We start from the raw sequence: 9,727 nt of genomic DNA, 5'->3' as shown, positions 1-9,727 counted from the left end.
AGTGATGAGGCACTTGTTCTGTTAACAGAATTAGGTTAGTGTATCTGACCAATGATGCATATACCAAAACCAAGGACGTGGATGCTGCTGTTTATTCCTGCAGCTTGACACTGTCACATTCACATACCCTGTTCACTTGATCATTTATGTGGCTTATAAGTCGGCTGATGCTGTTTTGTTGTGAGAGAAAAATATTGTACCATGGCTGATACGATAGAGCGAATGGGGTATAGTTGGTGGATGAAGAACTGTTCATCGATCTTTTCAACCAAAGCAGTTATCCCGTTTACCCGTTGTAGATGTAGTTCAGATGCAAAATATATATGGAGTAGTACCTGTCATGGACACGACATCACTTAGTTGCTGTTGATCCATACATCACCGTGTGCAATGCGATCTTAAGCATAAATCGTGACTGAGTCCTGCGTCCATTCAGCAGGGCTGCAGGCCTGACCTGATCTGTGTTTAGACGATGGCATAGGATGCCCAACAACTCCAGTCAAACTTCACCAGAACTGCTAATCTGCACCAAACCTGTTGTAAACCAAGCCATGCTTTAGTTGCGCCCTGCTGACGGATGCAAAACTAATCTGCTGTCTAGTGAAGTCTATTGTATTAGGGCTCGCTAGTAGCTTTCCTCCTCACATGTCGATCACATCGCACTGTTTTTGAAACAGTGAATCAGTTGTTATTGGCCCAACTACTGTAGCAGTATTTTTCAGCGAACTAACCGTGTTTTCTTTTTCTTTTTCCAGTTCAGTAGAGTTCAGTACAGTACAGTAGTGGGTAAAGAAGTGTGGAAGCTGCAGCAGAAGTGGCAGCAGCGTGATGTGCTGCTGCTTGCGCAAGTCCTAACAGCAATGGGCGTTGGCGTTTCAACTAAGGATAGCAACGGGGATGTACCCGTTGGGTATCACCGGAACGATCTCTTTCCTGTTACAGAGAATTCATCATGTCCTCGTCCCCGTTAACTGTCTCGGGTATAGATTCTTGCCCATCCCCGTACCCATCGGGCATCGGTCGGGTAACAGATACCCGACGGGTACTGCATACCCGATAAACAAGGACACTTGGGGGTCGCAGCTTTGTAATCGGAGACGTTTCTTTTTCACCCGGGTTTAAGTGTCGGAGTCTCAGAAATGCCAAGGAGAAGGAGCGAGGTTTGCGAGGAGGACGAGCAAAGGTGGTAGAGAGACCGAACTGAGGAAGCGAGGGGCACAAGCGCTCGTGAGGCAGGCGTGCTTGTGCTGCTGGCGGATATGGTGCGGAAAAAATTAAACTAGGGTTCCTAGAACACACAAACTATATATATGATTGTTCAAATTTGGGCCAAAAATACCTATGTTGAGCTTCTTTGGGCATAATACTCGCATGACAGCTTAAATAGTCGGGTTCCCCAACGGGTAACGGGGACGGGTAAACAGGGAACGTCCCCGTACCCGCTATACCCGTCGGGGATGGATTCTTGCCTATTTAGATCTCCACGAGTAAAAATATGATCCCATCACCATTCTCTAATGGATCAAATACCCGTTGAGTATCGGGGCCGTTGCCATCTTGAGTTGCAACAGCAGTTTCGTTGGCTTGCAGGAAATCAGCGGCAACAGTCCAGCAACGGAACCCACGAAACCAGGGCAGGGGAGAGAAGAGTGCAGTGCAGGGAAGTTTTCGGAGAGCGAGAGCCTGCTGGGGGTGGGGGGTGGGTGAAAATGACCTGTGCTGTGCTACGGGATGACATGAGAAGGAACGTTGATGTCAGAGGGTTGTTCTTGTTGATTGATCCACGCAACAAGAAGGGGCCTTGCTTTGCATCGCAGGGAGCGCAGACACTACCCTTGTCGCGCGGCCTCGCGCAGCTTAGTAAACTGAGTGAGCCTTTGTTTTGTTTGTGCTCGGCGACGTTCACGTTCGTCCGCCGACCTGGAGCTGCAGGCACAGTGACAGAGGACAGAGACATAAACCAGGGCCGTTCGACTTGCTAAAACTGAGTTAAAACTGGCTGAAAACACTGTTCTGACTGAATTGTTGTGAGAGAAAAACAATGTTCCAGCTAAAAAAAACAAACCGAACAAGTCGCTTGACCTTATAAGCATTACCGTTTCAGCGAATAACAGTGTTTTTCTCACACAATAAAATTTTTCCAGCCAACCGAACTGGGCCATACATTGCAAATTCGCAATGCAGCGGAGGCATTGCAATGCAGGGAATTGAGCCTGTTCGGTTGGCTGAAAAAACGATTGATACTGATGCTGATTTATTACGAGAGAAAAATACTATTATTTTTGCTGAAACGGTTAGCGTTCATGATATCCTTCTTCGTACCAAAGGGAAGAAGAGAAGTGGGAAAAAAAAGAAATAAAGTGAAAAATAAATAAATATCCTACTAGAACAGAACAGAAGAGAGCATGAAAAGAAGAGAGTGGGGAGACAGGGTGAAAAGAGAGGCAGCAGAGGATCTGATCTCCCTTTGCCTTGCAGTTTGTGTTGCAAGCGGTTTCTTTCTGCATCCATATCATCTCTCATTCGTTCTTGGTGGTGCTTGCAATTGCAACTCGTCTCCCAACACAAGCTGAGTAACCACCACCATACCATCACTAGCAACATCAGCAGCAAAAACTGATGAGTTGTTAGTCTGCAATGCCACGACACCAGTTCAATAGTTCATCACCATTCTTGTCCTCTCCTCTCCTCCTCCCTCAGGCCTTGTTCTTGATGATTAACTGGACCCTAAAGCTAAACTACGCGCGGGTTCATGTTCATCCTCACCCAACCGCCACCGGGGCTCTCGTCGTTCGACCGCCTCCTGTACACCGCCTCCGTGCCGGGCCGGCCCCCCGATCACGCCGGGCCGACGCCGAGGAAGTCAAAGAAGGGCAGCGACACCTTGTCGTCGGAGCGTGCCTCGCCATGGCGCGCCGTCGCCGACGGCCGCGGAGAAGGCGGAGCGCGCGCTCGGCGCGAACGCCGCGGCGCGCGGGACCACGTCGTAGCCTGAGGACGAACACACACGGAACGTTAGTCTGGATACGACATGTGGGCACGCCAACGCCACGCCGTCAGACAGAGCACAGCATGCAGCCAGCGACGACGACAGAGGAAGGCGCGTGCCAGTGTACGTACCACTCTGGTAGAAGCAGGGGGGCGGCGGAGGGAGCCGAGGGAGAGGTCGGTGGTGCAGTGGGACGCGGTCTCGTCGGACTCGCCGCCGCTGTGCGCGCGGGTGTCCGCCGCCGCCGTGTATGTGCGGCAGCGTGCAGTGGCATGGGAGGGGAGCGGCGGTAGTGGTGGTGGTGGAGGACGACGACGGGCGCGAAGTGTGGCGTCGGCGTCGGCGGCGCCGGGCCCGGCGAGGACGAGGACGACGAGGAGGGCTTGCGGCGGCGGAGCGCGCCGGTCTGGTTCCCGCTGCTTGCGCGCCATGAGGATCGTGCCAGTGGTTCTTGAGCGGCGTTGTCGGTGCGGCCCGGGAAAGAGGCGCGCGATGAGCGCCCACTTGTTGCCGTACGCGCGGTGCGCCAGCCAGCAGCCGCTCCTCCTCATCCTCCGAGAAGGCCCGGCGGTTGATCCGCGGGTCCAGCTGGTTTTGAACCACCGCAGGCGGCAGCTCTTCCCCTGCGCGGTTTCCATCAGACAAGAGAGAGTGAGAAACCAGGCGAAACACAAGACACGACCGCGCGCCGAACCAGCGGCGCGCTGCATTGCGTTGGCGTTTGCGTAGTCGCATTACCTGATCTGCCGTCGAGCCTCTCGGCGATGAGGTTCCAGTTTTGGGGCCCGTACTGCGCGACGAGCTCCTTGAGCTTGGCGTCCTCGGCGGGCCGCCAGTGTCCCCTGGCGCAGAGCTTCCCCTGGCCGGCACCGCCCTCGTCGACGTCGTCCACGTGGTACACCCTCCTCGGCGGCGTCGTGATGACGCTGCTGCTCCTCGTGGTGGAACGAAGCGAGAGCCGGCGGTGGCGGAGCAGCGCCGAAGAAGGCGGCCATCCCGGGCGGGCGGTTACCGAGGCTCTGTGGAGAGGTGGGAGCAGTGGAAGACGGAAGGAGGGACTGCAACTGCAAAGGAAGGGAGGCGTGGCTGATATAGGAGGAGGCGGCGGGCGGGCTAATTGATCACAACTAAACAAGCACCAAATAAATGCTTGCTGTTTTAGCTTTTGCTAACAAATAGCCCTCTTCTCTGATCTCTACTCTACGTGGTACGTACAGTAGGTCTCTCTCTTGTTGATTGATGGGTAACCTCGTCCTCCGTCTCCGGTTGGGTTTTGGATGCCTGCCTTTTTCGCGTGGGGAGATGCGATTGGTTTCGCTGGGCTTTCAGGCTTCCCTTCCCTTACTTTGAGACTGATGGCAAAAGGGAGGAGAGAGAGCCGCGTTGTTCTTGTTCTTGTGTCGTCCTGCTGCAGACTGCACAGCCAGACAGGGAGAGGGAGAGGGAGACCGACCGAGAGAAGATTGTTTTTTTTGGGTTCAGGTTCGGAGGCCGCTCGTGTGGGTTTGGGGAGTCCAACCCCAACCACTAGCAGGGGTGGAACCTCTGTCCCTCCCGGCCTTGACAAAACCCACCACTGGTGCCCTCGTCTCTATGCGCACCCACCCCAAACCCCCCAATTTGCCCCCGTCTCCCTTGTACGAGTATCCTCTCCTTCCAACCACATCGATCCTCTACCCGCTCTTGTCATTATTAGCACCGTGACATAAAAATGATGGTACTCTTAGTATCCGAGGACCGGGACCGGGCATGAGTTGTGTGTGCAAAACGTTCCAAATCTTTTTTTTTTTGGTTAGTAACTTAAAAGCAAGAGGATCTCGTCGTGTTTCACATGTAATAATTCTTTTATTTAGCAAGAAATAGGGCACATGGTACGTACTTAACACATAACACATGTATGAGCGAGAACCCTTCTCGGCCAGAAAGTAGATGTGATGAATTTATGAGCTGTCTAGGAGGAAATTGAGAGGCCACATGGAAGATGCAATTCTGATAATATTGCATCCAAAATAGCTAGAAATGACAGTTGACGCGTTTTGGATACGTTCTTGCTCAAGGAGAGAGGCAACCATGAATGTTTCACTAAGCATTGTCTGTCAACGTAAAAGTTAGATGGTCAACGCTGGTAAAATGGGTCAAAAACCGTTGAGAGTAACAAATAGTAGCTCGGACAGGTCATCACTGCTGTGGAAAAAAGTAGTTTTATACTTTTTATTCTAAAATCAACACGATTTATATGTAATGATAGTAGTTGCGGGTTTGGGCTTTGAGTCCCCTCATATGAAGTGAGGCGGGTCATGAATAATTGTAAAGTGCTGGCACTACTCATGAATACTCATAAGGCACCGTATTCTATAGTTCAAATAGCAAGGGAGGAATAGGTTAGTAAGGGAGTAATCAACAACCCAGAATAACAGGGGTTATTGAATATTACAGCGCGCAACGATAGCCATGATGGCCAAGTATAATTTACGCTTTTATTCCCAATACTTGACATAGAAAAATAAACGATGCAACATAAGTTGCACATGTTGTTTTATACTAAATGATTGTCCATATTAAACTTTAAAAAGCATGCTTCCTTGATTTTCTATGAGATGTGTGTGTGTGTGTGTGTGTGTGTGTGTGTGTGTGTGTGTGTTTTAAGGTTCAAACTCCATGTGTCTGTTGTGAATAGTGTAACAGTGATTAGATTTTGTGAACAAATCATGGTCCCGTAGCATTCACATATTTGAGGAGGGAGTAGTAATGCACAATACACCCTCCAAGCATAAAATGCTTTTCAGGAAACAAAAACAGCATGACCACAAAATATAACATTGAATCTATATAACCAATTTTCATGTATAATGTATAACAATATTTAAGAGCTATTTATTCACCAATCCTTAATAAAGTTGACCTCTAAATCCAAAATGTTCATGCAGATAGAGGAAGTATTTTAAAATTCAAATATCATAACAATAAAAAAGAAATAACTCTAAAGGATATTGCGGTAAAAATTTGTGGTCTGCTATCCTTATTCATTCAAAAGCAATAACATGGTATTGATCCTGCTCACCAACACGATATATTCTATTGAATGGTTATCTAAAAACAAAATCGATATGGCAATATTTTTGGATTCATATTTGAGGAGGACGTAAAAATACATAGTACTCCCCTTATTCTTTCAATTGTGAAAATGTTTTTCTGCACAATGGTGCGGCCATAAAGAATCAAAAACTTCCATTGTAATACATTTATGAAACCTTTTGTTGTAAGACATTTATGAAACTTACATTAGAGATATTTGGGGGTAAATGGCTTAAAAGTGAGATAATCTCGTCATGTTTTGACATATTATTTAAAAAGAAACAAGCCTGCAGCTAAACATGGTATGGAAAACATATATGATAGAGTATCCTTCTTGGCCATAAAGTAGATGTGTCGGGGTTTATGATACGTCGGGTATCTCAAGACAACCGATTAGTTAGCCACTCGGGTGGCCCATGATAGACAAGCTAGTACAAGCCCAAGCAACTGCGGCCCAACTAAGCTACGCAGGTCTAGGCCAAGCGCTAAGAAAGGGAGTCAGCCCACAACCTCCCCCTCTTCCCTTCACCACACAACGCACGGTGCAGCACGACTCTCCTCGGTCCCGACCTCTGGGAGGGACTGGGAGGGGTTGAGCGGCACCAAGTACACCTGTTTCTGACAAGGAAGGAACTCCTGCTCAGTCCACCAGGGCCGAAGGGACAACCATCTCAGAGCAAGCGCCATCCCTGTGCCATGCCGCAGCCAAGACAGGACCACCGGGCGGTGACGACAGGTACGGTAACCCACCGTCTAAAATACCGCCCGATGGGACGGGCATACAGCCTCACCCACTACGGGATGGGGCTCACAACTATAGCCTGACTTTCAAGGCCAACCAAACCAACGAGGGCCACGACCCCGAAGCTCGGGATCGTGGTCAGCGGCTCAACGACCGGCAAGACCACCGACGACCCAAGGGCAGCCACCTGCTCCTGAACTGACACCTCCAGAAGGACAAAGATGATGAAGAAGGCCACAACAAGCCCACGCTACACATGGCAGCTGGCAAAACAACATCGTGCTAATAGTGTCGACACGGACGGCACTGTAGCATCAACGCCGCACCATGCTGCGACATGGGCACAAGACCATGACGACAGCCACACCGGGACGTGCACCAATGCTAAGACAAGATGGCCTTCCTTGCAGATCAAGATTACTAGATTTCTCCCTTCCTCAGGCTCACGACCTCACACCGTTGGGAGAACCTAACTCTTTGTATGTGGCCTGGCCCCGGACTCTATATAAGGGCAGCTAGGGCACCCTTCGAAGGGGACGGACTCTTGAGACTCCATCGGGGCAGTCCCTCTCCACTCTCCTACCTCTTTCACTCTTCCTTGCATACCCCATTGTAAGAACTTCAGAGCATTCAACCGAGGAACATGCACTCGATCTTTCTCTGAGACTAGACGTAGGGCTCTGGCCTGAACCAACATAATTCCTTGTGTCTTGGATGCTACCATCGTCTTCCTATAGCAGCGCAAACAGATGTATAAATCACTCATCGGGTGACAAAACCACCGACAAGATGTCATGAATTTTATGAGCGGTCTAGGCACAAATTGAGAGGCCACATTAAATATGTGACCCTAATAATGTTATTTTCAAACTAGATGGATCGAACGGTCAACACGGTTTGGCTATGTTCTTATTTGAATGAGGTATGTCATGAATATGTCCATTAAGCTTTGCCTTCAAAGTTATGGGCTTACGGCTTGACTTCATCCATATGAAATGAGGCTAATCATAAATAATCATAAAGCATTGCTACTACTCCCAATGAATAATCATAAGGCACTTACTTCTGGTCCAAATAGTAATGGCTTAATGGGTATGTAATGGAATAATAAACAACCCAAAATACACAAGGGTTATGGAAGATTACAATAATGGTAAACAAGATAGCCAAGTATATGTTACACTTTTATTCCAAAAATTAACATGATAAAATAATGATGACGACATAAGTTTAACATATTATTTATACTACATGAAGTCATAATTGTTCATATTAAACTTAAATATAAAATCGTGCTTCCTCACCATTTGTTTCTATAAGACAACCCTGCATCTCAAGGTTTGAATTAGTTATGTCCACTATAAAAAATCACGCATTCAAGGGTTCTACATTCAAACAAGTCATATGTAAATTACCAAAAAAACTAGATGTCCCTCCATTTGTTTCTATAAGATGTCCCTGCATTTCAAAGTTAAAACTACTAAAAATCACGCATTCCCACGAATTTTCCACATGTGCTCAAGAGGTTTATCCACACTTTTAACTTAGGAATACATAGAAAGTCAAATGTAAACTATGCCTATTCAGTTCTAGTTCAAGTCAACTTGGAAGATGTGCTTCTTTATATTCCAAATAGCAAATCCAAAAAGTAGTTGCACTCACAACACATACAACAAAGTAGATCAAGTGGAATGAACAAATCAAACAAGAACTCAAAAACCAATCAAACCAAAGTGAAGACCATGGATTTGTTTTCTGAAGTTTGGCTCCTACTAAGAAGGACCTACATCTCCATTAAGGAAATCGAGAGCAAACCACCAAAGGTCAAGCTCAAGCCAGTTTTCTTTCAACCACTTTAATGGCTTCACTATATTGATCTATTCCCTTACGGAGATGAGATTGTGGCCTTCACCAACTTTCTCATGGCTCACCACAAGCATAGCATCTCGGTTGACCTAAGTTGACTTGGTTTGACTAGAGAAGGGTTATGAGGTTTAAGAGTCAAATCTAGGGTCATTGTCCTTCTAGAGCTAGGTCCAAAGGCTTTCACTAAGTTGATGAAGTTGTCCAATGCTGAAAAAATAGCTAAATATAGGCTATGACTTTGTGCCAATGTTGATGGAGACTCATGATCCAAGCGCATTGTGAGGTGTAGCAGGGTTTTGGGTCAAGGTGCAAGGAGGAGTTGGCTAGGGTTCTGAGCTCTAAGGGCATTTTTGAAAAGTTCAAGTTGGGGATGACCATTGGGTCCTGACATAAATAATGGGGTTCCACTTGTTTAGGCAATATGTGAATGCAGGGACACATGGGACAAAAGGGGGCCACCAGGGGTCCACCTGGGGGTTTGCTCGACCCCCTATTGCGTCGGTTGACCTGGGCAAAGGCCTCAGTGGAGCTCAATTTGTGGCATAATCAAGAAACACACTTTCAAGCAGTCCTACATGTTGATTCAATGATCGTTTGATCCTAGGGGATGCCATGAATCTCTCTCGTGGATTGAAGGGGCCTCCCAAACTATGCAAGAAGAACATTATGTCGTGATAACCTCCTTGGAAACCTATCAATCAACTTGGAGAAGCTTTGTGAAATGTGGGATCAAGAGGTAGTGAAATCCATGATGACCTAACCCTATAGGGGATCAGGCGAACCCCATGTCAGAGATACTGCCTCTCCTCACGACCATAAGTACCCCCCTGCTCAAAATCACTATACAATACCAATGTTGCCATATCAGTCTCAAAACAAAAGAAATCACTCTTGTAAATCTCTTAGCTTAGGTTAGTTAGTTGGGAGTTAGAGTCGAGTCGAGTTGAGCTTTGCTCGGGTTCTAGAAGTAGTCTTCAAGAGTCTAGTATAGCTCTTTGTATCTTTCCCTCTATAAGACATTTCAAGTATTCAATATATTACCATTCTACTTATTT

The 9,727-nt window shown here is 47.5% G+C and overlaps 1 pseudogene; it reads right to left on the bottom strand.

Moving 5' to 3' along the window:
• Positions 1–2,838: 2,838 nt before the first annotated feature.
• On the bottom strand, positions 2,839–4,297 carry LOC136531130 (transcription factor CSA-like; annotated as a pseudogene).
• Between the last annotated feature and the right edge of the window lie 5,430 nt (positions 4,298–9,727).

This window comes from Miscanthus floridulus, unplaced genomic scaffold (assembly GCF_019320115.1).
Source record: "Miscanthus floridulus cultivar M001 unplaced genomic scaffold, ASM1932011v1 fs_284_1_2, whole genome shotgun sequence".
In the NCBI taxonomy this organism is placed as follows: domain Eukaryota; kingdom Viridiplantae; phylum Streptophyta; class Magnoliopsida; order Poales; family Poaceae; genus Miscanthus; species Miscanthus floridulus.
This window is presented reverse-complemented; position numbering and strand designations above follow the sequence as displayed.